This window comes from Brassica rapa, chromosome A10 (assembly GCF_000309985.2).
Source record: "Brassica rapa cultivar Chiifu-401-42 chromosome A10, CAAS_Brap_v3.01, whole genome shotgun sequence".
Lineage (NCBI taxonomy): Eukaryota > Viridiplantae > Streptophyta > Magnoliopsida > Brassicales > Brassicaceae > Brassica > Brassica rapa.
Genome location: NC_024804.2, coordinates 4,672,673 through 4,683,831, shown reverse-complemented (window position 1 = coordinate 4,683,831; position 11,159 = coordinate 4,672,673). Strand labels below are relative to the sequence as shown.

Sequence of the window (11,159 nt, the reverse complement as noted above, 5' to 3'; positions counted from 1 at the left end):
AAGCTGAGAAACGAGATCTCCAGCTTTCAACAGAAGGGCTTGGAAGGTTTCAGTGAAGCCTGGGAGAGATTCAAGGGCTACCAAGCTCAATGCCCACACCATGGTTTCTCTAAGGAGAGCTTGCTGAGCACATTCTACCGTGGTGCTCTCCCTAAGTACAGGGCCAGACTGGATACAGCTAGTAATGGGTTCTTCTTGGGGAGAACTGAGGAGGATGCAGAGGAGCTGGTTGACAACATGGTTAAGAGTGATGCAGTCTACAGTGGAGACCACGACAGAGGCAGTAGAACTGATGATAAGCAGACGAGGAAGGAATTGAAGGCTCTACAGGATAAGATAGACATCCTCATTGCTGATAAAGCTACCCAAGAGCAGCTGCACTTTGTTGGCAACCCAAGCCAAGAGACACCAGTTGTTGTCCATGAAGTTGAGGGTTTGGAAGGTCAGGAAGAGCTGTGTTTCATCAACAACAATGGTAGCTGGTACAAGAAAGAACCCAACTTTCAGTACAACAACTACCAACAGAAATCCTATTCCAACAACCAACAGAGTGGTTATCAGCCTCGGAACAATCAGCAAGGCAGCTATCAACCTCAGCAAAACCCTCCTCCTGGATTCAACAACAAGGGCAACCATTCTTCCCAACAACAATCTAATCCCTCTACCTCCACTCCTCAAGTCAGCAGCACTGATGCTCTACTGAAACAAATCCTGGAGTCTCAAACAAGAAGTGAGAAGCATGTTGGCTATGAGTTGAAGAATCTTCACTCAAAGATTGATGGGAGCTACAATGAGCTCAACAACAAGTTCAGAGCTTTGGAGAACCAGTTTGCTGCCATGAACACTCAACAAAATCGCCAACAAGGTTCTCTACCTGGAAAATCTGAGCAAAACCCCAAGGAAACCATGAAAGCTATCACTCTCAGGAGTGGTAAGGAGTTACCTCAGAGAACTCTCACCAAGGATGCTGAGAAACAAAGTGAGGGGGTTGCCATCACCATAGATGATGAAGTGGTGATTGTTGATGAGAAGATCAATGACGAGATCTTGGAAAAGATAGTGGAAGCAAAAGGAAAAGGAAAGGTTGGAGAAGAGAAGAAAACAGTTAAAGATGGTGAAGTTGTCACTCCTGCAAGTGAAAACTCTTTTGTTCCTCCTGCCTATGAACCCAAGCTTCCATTCCCAGGTCGATTCAAGAGGCAGCTGCTAGAGAAGTACAAAGCTTTGTTTGACAAGCAAATGAGTGAAGTCCAGGTCACAATGCCCATTATTGACGCTTTCATGCTGATCCCTCAGTACAGCAAGTTCCTCAAAGATGCTGTAGCTGCAAAGAAGAAAGAGATGGAGGGCATGGTGATTCTCACTCATGAGTGCAGTGCTATCATTCAGAGACTGGTCATTCCAAAGAAGCTAGAAGATCCAGGATGCTTCACATTACCTTGTGCTCTTGGACCTATGGTATTTGATAGATGTCTCTGCGATTTGGGAGCTAGTGTCAGCTTGATGCCCCTATCTGTTGCTAAGAAGCTGGGTTTCACTCAGTACAAGAAGTGTAGACTTTCTCTGGTATTGGCTGATCGTTCAGTGAAGTACCCTGTGGGTATCTTAGAGGACCTCCCAGTGATGGTTGGAAATTATGAGATCCCTACAGACTTTGTGGTGCTTGAAATGGGTGAAGAAGCTCAAGATCCTTTAATCCTTGGAAGACCTTTCTTAGCCACAGCAGGAGCTATTGTTAATGTTAAAGAAGGCAAGATTGATCTCCATCTGGGTAAAGGGCACGTTCTGCATTTCGACATCAAGGAAGTAATGAGGAGGCCAACAGTTCAAGGACAAGTGTTCTACATCGAAGAGATGGATGCCCTTGCTGATGAACTCCTTGAAGAGTTGTCACTAGAGGACCCTCTACAGCATGCTTTAACTGTAGAGAAGGAGACTGAGGTGATTGAGAACCTGGAGAGTACTGCCTATGGGATGATGCTGGATTCACACCAGGCGTTTTTCAGTAAGGACCAGTACGAGGAGCTTCCACAGATGGTTCACCAACAAGTCTCAGTCACTCAACAAGAGGACAACCAGCAGGATGACTGGAGTGAACTTAAGGCACCTAAAGTGGAGCTTAAACCTCTTCCCCATGGTGTAAGGTATGCATTCCTTGGTCCTAATGAAACTTACCCTGTCATTGTGAGTAGTGAACTTACTGAAAATGAGCTATCTGAACTTTTGAAAACACTTAAAAGATTTAGAAAGGCAATAGGTTACTCACTAGATGACATCAAGGGGATATCACCCTCTTTGTGCATGCATAGGATACATCTTGAGGATGAATCAATGACTTCTATCGAGCATCAAAGAAGGTTAAATCCTAACCTGAAGGATGTTGTAAAGAAAGAGATTCTTAAACTCCTAGATGCTGGTGTTATTTACCCTATCTCAGATTCTAAATGGGTATCACCTGTGCATGTTGTACCAAAAAAAGGTGGTATCACTGTGATCAAGAATGACAAGGATGAAATTGATACCAACAAGAACCATCACAGGTCATAGAATGTGCATTGATTACCGAAAACTAAACTCTGCATCTAGAAATGATCATTTTCCACTACCATTTATTGATCAGATGCTTGAGAGACTTGCAAATCACCCATTCTATTGTTTCCTTGATGGGTACTCAGGATTTTTCCAAATCCCCATACATCCCAATGATCAAGAGAAAACGACATTCACATGTCCCTATGGTACCTTTGCATATCGAAGAATGCCATTTGGACTATGTAATGCTCCAGCCACCTTTCAAAGGTGCATGATGTCAATTTTCTCTGATCTGATTGAGGATGTTGTGGAGGTATTCATGGATGATTTCTCTGTCTACGGATCTTCGTTTTCTGCTTGTTTGTCAAATTTGTGCAGGGTCCTACAGAGATGTGAAGACACCAACCTTGTGCTGAATTGGGAGAAGTGTCACTTCATGGTCAAGGAAGGGATTGTGCTAGGACACAAGATTTCAGAGAAGGGGATTGAGGTGGATAAAGCCAAAATCGATGTTATGGTTGGTCTGCCTCCACCAAAGACAGTGAAAGACATCCGGAGTTTTCTTGGTCATGCTGGATTCTACAGGAGGTTCATCAAGGATTTCTCCATGATCACTAGACCTTTGACCAGGCTGCTGTGCAAGGAAGCTACCTTCAGTTTTGATGTGGAATGTCTACAAGCTTTCAAGAAGCTGAAAGGTGAACTCGTTAGTGCCCCAATTGTCCAGCCACCTGATTGGGATCTCCCTTTTGAGATCATGTGTGACGCCAGTGACTATGCTGTGGGAGCTGTTCTGGGGCAGAAGAAAGATGGCAAAACCCATGTGATCTATTATGCCAGCCAAACCCTCAATGATGCCCAGATGAAGTATGCCACAACAGAGAAGGAGATGCTGGCAATTGTTTTTGCCTTTGAGAAGTTCAGGAGCTACTTGGTTGGGTCTAAAGTCATTGTCTACACAGATCATGCCGCCTTGAGACACCTTTTGGCCAAGAAAGATGCAAAACCCAGGCTTTTGAGGTGGATCCTTTTGCTCCAAGAGTTTGATATGGAGATCAAAGACAAACCTGGAGTTGAGAATGGAGTAGCTGATCATTTGTCCAGGTTGAGGATAGAGTCTGGTGTCCCTATTGACGAAGGACTTCCTGAAGAGCAGATCATGGCTATCGAAGCAGTGATAGCAGTTTGTGAGACTGGTAGGAAACTGGAAGAGGTCAAAGCAACAGAGGAGAAAGAACCTTGGTATGCTGATTTGGTGAACTACCTAGCCACAGGAAGAGAACCTTTGAATCTTGTAGGGTATGCCAAGAAGAAGTTCTACAAGGATGTGAAAAGATATTACTGGGACGAACCCTACCTCTACATTCTCTGCAAAGATCAGCTTTATAGGAGAGTGGTTGCAAATGAGGAGATTGATGGGATCCTTGCACAGTGTCATGGATCATCCTATGGAGGTCACTTTGCCACCTTCAAGACAGTTGCAAAAGTATTACAAGCTGGATTCTGGTGGCCACACATGTTCAAGGATACACAAGACTTTTTCAAAGTGTGATTCTTGCCAAAGTGAGAGAAGAAACATCACAAGAGGAATCACCAAGAGGAATGAGATGCCTCAAAATCCAATCCTTGAAGTTGAAGTGTTTGATGTCTGGGGTATTGACTTCATGGGACCATTTCCATCATCTTTTGGCAACAAATATATCCTTGTGGCTGTTGATTATGTCTCCAAATGGGTGGAAGCCATTGCAAGCCCCACCAATGATGCTAGAGTTGTAATCAAGATGTTCAAGAGCATCATCTTCCCAAGGTTTGGAGTTCCAAGAGTTGTAATCAGTGATGGAGGTTCCCACTTCATTAACAAACTGCTTGAGGGACTTCTCAAGAAGAACGGTGTGAAGCACAAGGTGGCAACTCCTTATCATCCCCAAACAAGTGGCCAAGTTGAGATTTCTAACAGGGAGATCAAATCTATCCTGGAGAAGATTGTGGGGATTACAAGGAAGGATTGGTCTAATAAGCTTGACGATGCACTTTGGGCTTATAGGACAGCGTACAAGACACCACTGGGTACCACACCTTTCAACCTAGTGTATGGGAAAGCTTGCCATTTGCCAGTGGAGCTTGAGTACAAGGCACTATGGGCAATAAAGTTGCTGAACTTTGACATCAAGAGTGCCAAGGAGAAAAGGCTCTTTCAGCTACACGAGCTTGATGAGATAAGAATGGATGCTTTCGAGAACTCAAGAATCTACAAGGAGAAGACTAAGGCTTTCCATGACAAGAACATCCTGAAGAGAGAGTTTAAAGAAGGAGACCAAGTTCTTCTCTACAACTCTAGGCTGAAGTTGTTTCCAGGAAAGCTTAAGTCAAGGTGGTCCGGTCCTTTCAAGGTCAAGGAGGTTAGACCATATGGAGCAATAGTTTTGTGGAGCACTGATGGAAGAGACTTCACAGTCAATGGACAAAGGGTTAAGCTCTACATGGCTACTGCACCAGAGGAAGATGGGGTTTCAACTCCACTGTCTGATCCTACCCCGGCCTAATCTAAAAGGAGGCAAAGTCAAGCTCGGGACTTAAAACAAGCTCACTTGGGAGGAAGTCCCATGCGTATCCTTGTACATATTGCATTGGTATTTCCATTTTTCATCTTATTGCATAAAAAAAAAAAAAGAGAGAGAAGTTGTGTGCAGGTGCTTGATCGGTTCATTTTGAGCAGGAGTCGTGCGTGGGAGCGAGGTCTCACAGCGACACCTCAAGGTCGCTCCAGCTGGGAGCGAGGTTTCGAGAGCGACACTCCAAGGTCGCTCGCGTTTTCGTCGTCGGATCAAGAAAAATCGCCTCAGAGCGAGGTCTCGGAGCGAGGCCGAAGGGTCGCTCCAGCTGGGAGCGACATTATGGGAGCGACACCTCGGAGTCGCTCGCGTCTTCGACGAAACAGAGCTCAAAAACTGACCCGGAGCGACGTCCTAGAGCGACGCCTTGAAGTCGCTCCAGCCCAGAGCGAGGTTTCGAGAGCGACACTCCAAGGTCGCTCGCGGTTTTGTCGAAACACGACGCGAGGAAACGACTCGGGAGCGACCTTTCCCAGCGACACCCTCACGTCGCTCCCGAACCGGTCCAGGTAAGTTTCCTAACTCTAAACCCCGGTTTGATTCAAGTAAACCGACCCTAGACCACCCTAAACCGAACCGGACGACCCTAAACCTACCCCAACCCCCGCGACTCTATCTCTCTCACTCTCCCCTCCTCTCACAAACTCACAAACTCTCTCAAACTCACCCACACCAAAATCCCAAAACCTTCTCAATTCTCACCCAAATCAACTAGTTCTTGTTTCTAAACCAAGCTTTCGCCCCTGTAGCCTATTCCTCACCACCCATTCACCATTTCCTTTCATCCAGAGCAAGGTATTGAGTTTTTAAATTCAAATTCGTAGGTCCATGAACCCTAGAATTTGAAAGTCGAAATTTGGTCACTTTCTTGCTAGATTGTGGTGAAATAGACTAGGGAAAGTTTATCTATCAAGTTGGGTTGTTGAATTAATGGTGAAATTGAGTTTAATTTGCACTTTGGCAAAATTAGGGTTCATGGAATTAGGGATTTTTCGAATTTGACCTTAATTGGGTGAGTTTGTGGGTGAACTAGATGTGTTAAGGTGTTACAAGAGTGAGAATTGTTGCATTGTGTTGAACTTGAGTTTAAATTGATAATTCATTTGTTAAGTTCACTTTTGCAATTTTCTCTTGCAAAATCCTGTTTTTCTTTACTTCCAACTACTTATCCCTTTTCAAGTTTTTTACTTCTTCAGGTGAAAATGGTTAAGAAGACAAAGGGAAAGTTGGAAGCTGAGAAGCAAGAAGCTGAAAGAAAAGAGTTTGCATTAAGAGGAAAAGCTTTATCCTGCGAGCCAACTGGGTCAGGGACGCAGAGAACCGTTTGACAGCAGACTTTGGCTGCAAGGAAATCGCAAGAACAAGAGAAGAGGGCTGGGAAAAGTGTAGCAGTTCCCACTCATGAGGAGAGTGAAACTGAGAGTGCTGATGAGCAGGCACCTACGAAGAAAGCCAAGATGTCCAAAGGAAAAGGGGTTGCTGTTGATCGAGACAGGGCAAAAACTCCATCTGTGGAGGAGCTGTATGATCACTTGAAGAATGGGGTCACTTGGGCTCCAACCAGGTTCGCCGACCTCGATTTGCTGAAGGAGTTGGGCCTAGAATCCGATATTGAGGCGATGCTGGGACATTTGAAGATGCCAAAACTCCTCACCATGGCTTATCCTTTCTACAAGGATGTCACTTGTCAGTTCCTATCCTCTCTTGTGGTCACTTACCACGACACGGCGCATGTGAGGCAAGGATGGGGAAAAATCACGTTCAAGGTCAATGGAAGGGAATACAACATGAACTTCAAGGACATTGGGAGGGTCATGGGGTTCCAAGACCTAGAAGACCACTCACTTCCCAAGTGTGAGAACCTCCCCACAGAGCTTTGGAAGTTGATCACTGGAAACAGGCACTCTACCGGGGCTGACAAGAACTCACACATCCGACACCCGTCTGTACGCTACCTCCACAGATTGCTAGTCCATGCTTTCTACCCACGGAAGCAAGCTGGTAATGTTACTGAGGAAGACATGCGACTGCTCTGTCCGGCTATCCGTCCTTACGCTCAACCTGGAGTGTTACCCCTTCCCAGCACTGATATCTATGCTACCTTTGGGATGGTCAGTTTCTTTGTGGGCCGTCTCGAACACTACAGAGACTGGGCGTGGTACACCACTGATTCGCGCCCAAAGATGGGGATAGGCGGAATGATCACACCACTGCTCCAATTTCTGAATGTTCCCTTGGGAAAGGACGCAGCGGGGCCTAGGTTCATTGATGGCACCTACTTGAGGATTGCCACCTATTTCAGTGGGATGTATGGGAAGGACTACGTCTACCACTACTACTTGCAGGGCAAGCCAGTCGAGGTGGTTCTTCCAAACCGGAACCTGACGAGTTTAGAGATACCAGGAGCTGTCAGCTTCAACATTCCCCAGGAGTACTTTCTCGGAGAACACGGGCCTCTCGATCCAATTCAAGCAGCTTCATCAAGGAGAAGGAGTGTCCCTACGCAACCTGACCCGCCTGTTGCAGACACGTCTGAGCATATCTATGGACCTCCGCGCTACTACTTCAAGCCCCATGACGGAGTCCTTCCCCCTGGAGCTCTCCGTGATGCTCATGACCACATTGGTCGTCTCCAGAGGTGGAACAAAGCTCAGGACAGAACGATAGAAAAGCTGAAGGATAAGTGCAAGGCGCTCAGCAAGACTGTGAAGAAGCAGGCAAAGACTTCAGCCAAGTTCATGAAGAAAGTAGCTGATGTCTTAACTAGGGGAGGAATAGCTGGATGTAGCTCAGCCGATTTCGCTTTCGCGAACACCTCAAACCCCCAGCCCCCACCCCCGCCTGATGCTCTTGGCTTCCCCCTCACTGCTGCGCAGCTTCAGCGTAAGTGGAGGAACCCACCCACTCAACCTTCCACTTCCGGCAACAAATCCCCATCCCTCGCTTCTTCTGACAGTGAGCACGAGATTGACGAGGTTGAGAGCCAGCCATGGTATGGAGGCTCCGGTTCAGCATCCGGTGGTTACTACACCACCTTCCCTCCTGACGACGACGATGCTGGGGCATCTGCCCCCACCTATTATCCATAGGAGGTACTTCTTTCTCTCCCTTGTATATACCATTTCATTTTTGCATATTAGTTTTCTTCTCGGTATCTCCTTCTTTCTTTGACAACACAGAGACTGTGTAACTCAAGTTTGGGGGAGGTACCAAGCATTTGATCATGTTTGCTTTGATTGTGTTTCATTTGAGTCATGCATTGCACACCTATTTGCATAAAAAAAAAAAAAAAAAAAGATTTTTCATTTAGTTTGCATCATTTGCACCATTAGGAGAGTCTAGAGCATATAGGTTGCATTCACTTGCATTGGGAGCAATGATTTTAAATGCCTTGTAAAGAACACTACGTTGCACCATTGAGTAGCCATGCACCTCTCGAAAAGACTTGTATGTTTCGAGCCTTGAAAACTCTTCTTGAAACTTGTTGATTGCTGAAACTCAGTCTTTGAAGCCAACTACAACCTTATTAGAAATGAATGAACTTAATGCTTCTTGCTTAGGGTCCCTTGTGTACTGAGTCATGGCTATACACACTGGAGTTGTCACATCTTTTATGCCAATCTTTTTGACAAACTCTAGTGGTAGACCACTCCCAAAACCTTTCCTTCCTTTTAAGCTTTCATTGTTTGATGAGTGAGGCCTTCTTCGGAAAGTCTTACATGCGCATAATGTTGAGAGTATCGGGAACGACAATGCTTGATCTTCATTTTTGCTAGATTGGACACTCTTTTGTCTAGCTATAGGTGGGAGGGTGAGTGTTGTGATCATGATTTGGGAGAAATGAAAAATAAAAAGGATAGACTCTTTGTGCTTAAGTGAATTGATTTTCTGGGATAAGTAGAGAACCTCTAGCTCTAGTTTTGAAAAGTCTTGGCCCCCAACCTAAAAAAAAAAAATATAAAAAAAAAAAAAAGAAATCGAAAAAAAAAAAAGAGAAAAGAAAGAAAAGGGGGCTAGCAAAGTTGTTAGGAGCTAAGAAATGTTTTGAGGTTGTAGAAAAATCCCTTGTAGATTTCAAAAAGAAAGAGTTAAAGTTCTTAGGATCTTTTGGTGAGAGATGTGAGTTGGGTTTGACATTTGGGAATGATTGTGTAATTGTATGTTTGGGAAAAGGGTAGAACAATGGAGATTGAGCATTGTATGCATGAGTTGGTCCCTTTCTTAGATATATTATGTGCAATGTCAAGGCTACTTGTTTTGAGAGTAAACCACCTTAAAGATCATATGTTTTGAACCTCTGGAATCACTTGAATAAAAGCCTTCCCTTACCCAACCAAATGACTTGGACCAACGGACCATTTGCAAGAATTCACCTGATGTTTTGTGCTTAATGAATGTGAGAGTTGGTTGATTTGAATGTGTGGATGCTTGATGATGAGTGTAGGGACAAAAGGAGTTGAGATAGGCCTAGAGAAGCTAGAGTGTAATAAGAGAGTGTGCTAATTATATTTGCTAGTGGTGTTTCTTTTGGCTATGAGCTCCCACCTTCAAATCTCTCTCCCTATGAGTTCTAGAAAGTTCACTTGTGGACAAGCAAAGAACAAGTTTGGGGGAGTTGATATCATGCATATTTCCATTGTTTTATCCATCCATCATATGCATTTTGATCATATAGATTAGGATTTAGTCATGTTTAGGTTGCATTTTGCATACATGAGTCCTTATCAGGTATTGGAGTATCACATGGAGTTCTTGGAGACGTTTGGGTGCATTTGGAGCTCAAAAGAAGTGTTTAAAGTGATCAGCGGACGAGCAACACACCGGAGCGACCTAACCGCAGCGACACGATGAAGTCGCTGTGCCTTACCTCTCGGAGCGACCTAACCGGAGCGACGTCCTGAAGTCGCTGTGCCTTACCTCTCGGAGCGACCACGTTGGAGCGGTCCTGAAGTCGCTCGCTCTTTTGACGAAACAGAGCTCAAAACTGAAGCCGGAGCGACCTCTCGCAGCGACACCCTGAGGTCGCTCCCGAAGCCCAGAGCGACGTGCTGGAGCGACTTGCCGAGGTCGCTGCGCGTCGCCTATCTGCTCGAATTCATGTTTTCTCAAGGGCCTTTTTGTCATTTTATTATGCACGTTTTTTATTCTGAAAACCTATGTTTTAATACTCTGTAAGCCACCAAGAGGGGATTATCTTTGTTCTTAGAAAAACCACCAAAAACCTTTGGAAAGTCATCTCTTTGAATCAATTGATCAGTTTATTATTGAAATTCTGTGTTCTTATCTATTTTCCTGTGTTTCTCTACATGATTAATCTGAAATCCAACATGGGTTTAAGAGGAATCATGGAGATTAGTGAGTAATCACCTTTTGAATTCATGGGTTAGGGAGATTGAGGGTGATTAGGTTAGAACTAGGATGTTTTAGTGTAGATCATTCATATTTCCTTGCTAGTTGAGTGAGCATAATGCATCTTCTGAGTTGGCCACTCAGTAGTTGATCCTTAGGCATTTCCCCCGAAAGGTGTTCGAGGAAATGCCCGAGACAACTCTTCTTAGCTTTTAGCATACTTTGCAAAGACATTTGTTGTTAGAGGTGCTAAGATAGCCATTGGACTTGCTAGTTATGATTGCTTTCATATTATTCAACCAAAGACATTTGATGTTTGAATTGTGTTAAGTAAATGAACATTCATCTAGACATAGAGTTTGTTTAGGATTGTGTCCAAGCTTAAGGTTAATAGATTGATTGATCGTTTGCCATCTTTAGTTCGAAACTTGATCACCCGAGGTCTAATCCCTATATCCATGAGTTCTCTTTTCCAATAGTTAAAAGAAAGTATCATTTAGTTATTTCTTTTAATTAGTCATAGTTTAAAAACCCATCTAAATCATTGATTGCACTTAGATTAAGTGATTACTTGCATTCTCGGTGCTTTGATATCTCTCAGAACTGGTTCGACAATCATTTATACTACAACATTTGTCTTAGGAGCCTTGAAAACTCCTAACATCA

At 44.4% G+C, this 11,159-nt stretch overlaps 1 non-coding gene and 1 pseudogene across 1 annotated transcript; one reads left to right on the top strand and one right to left on the bottom strand.

Moving 5' to 3' along the window:
• Positions 1–107, bottom strand: LOC117129394. Its single transcript, XR_004453043.1, has one exon. It is a non-coding gene; the product is annotated as a small nucleolar RNA R71 (small nucleolar RNA).
• Positions 108–367: 260 nt separating this feature from the next.
• LOC103849682 lies at positions 368–5,202 on the top strand (annotated as a pseudogene).
• Positions 5,203–11,159: the final 5,957 nt, after the last annotated feature.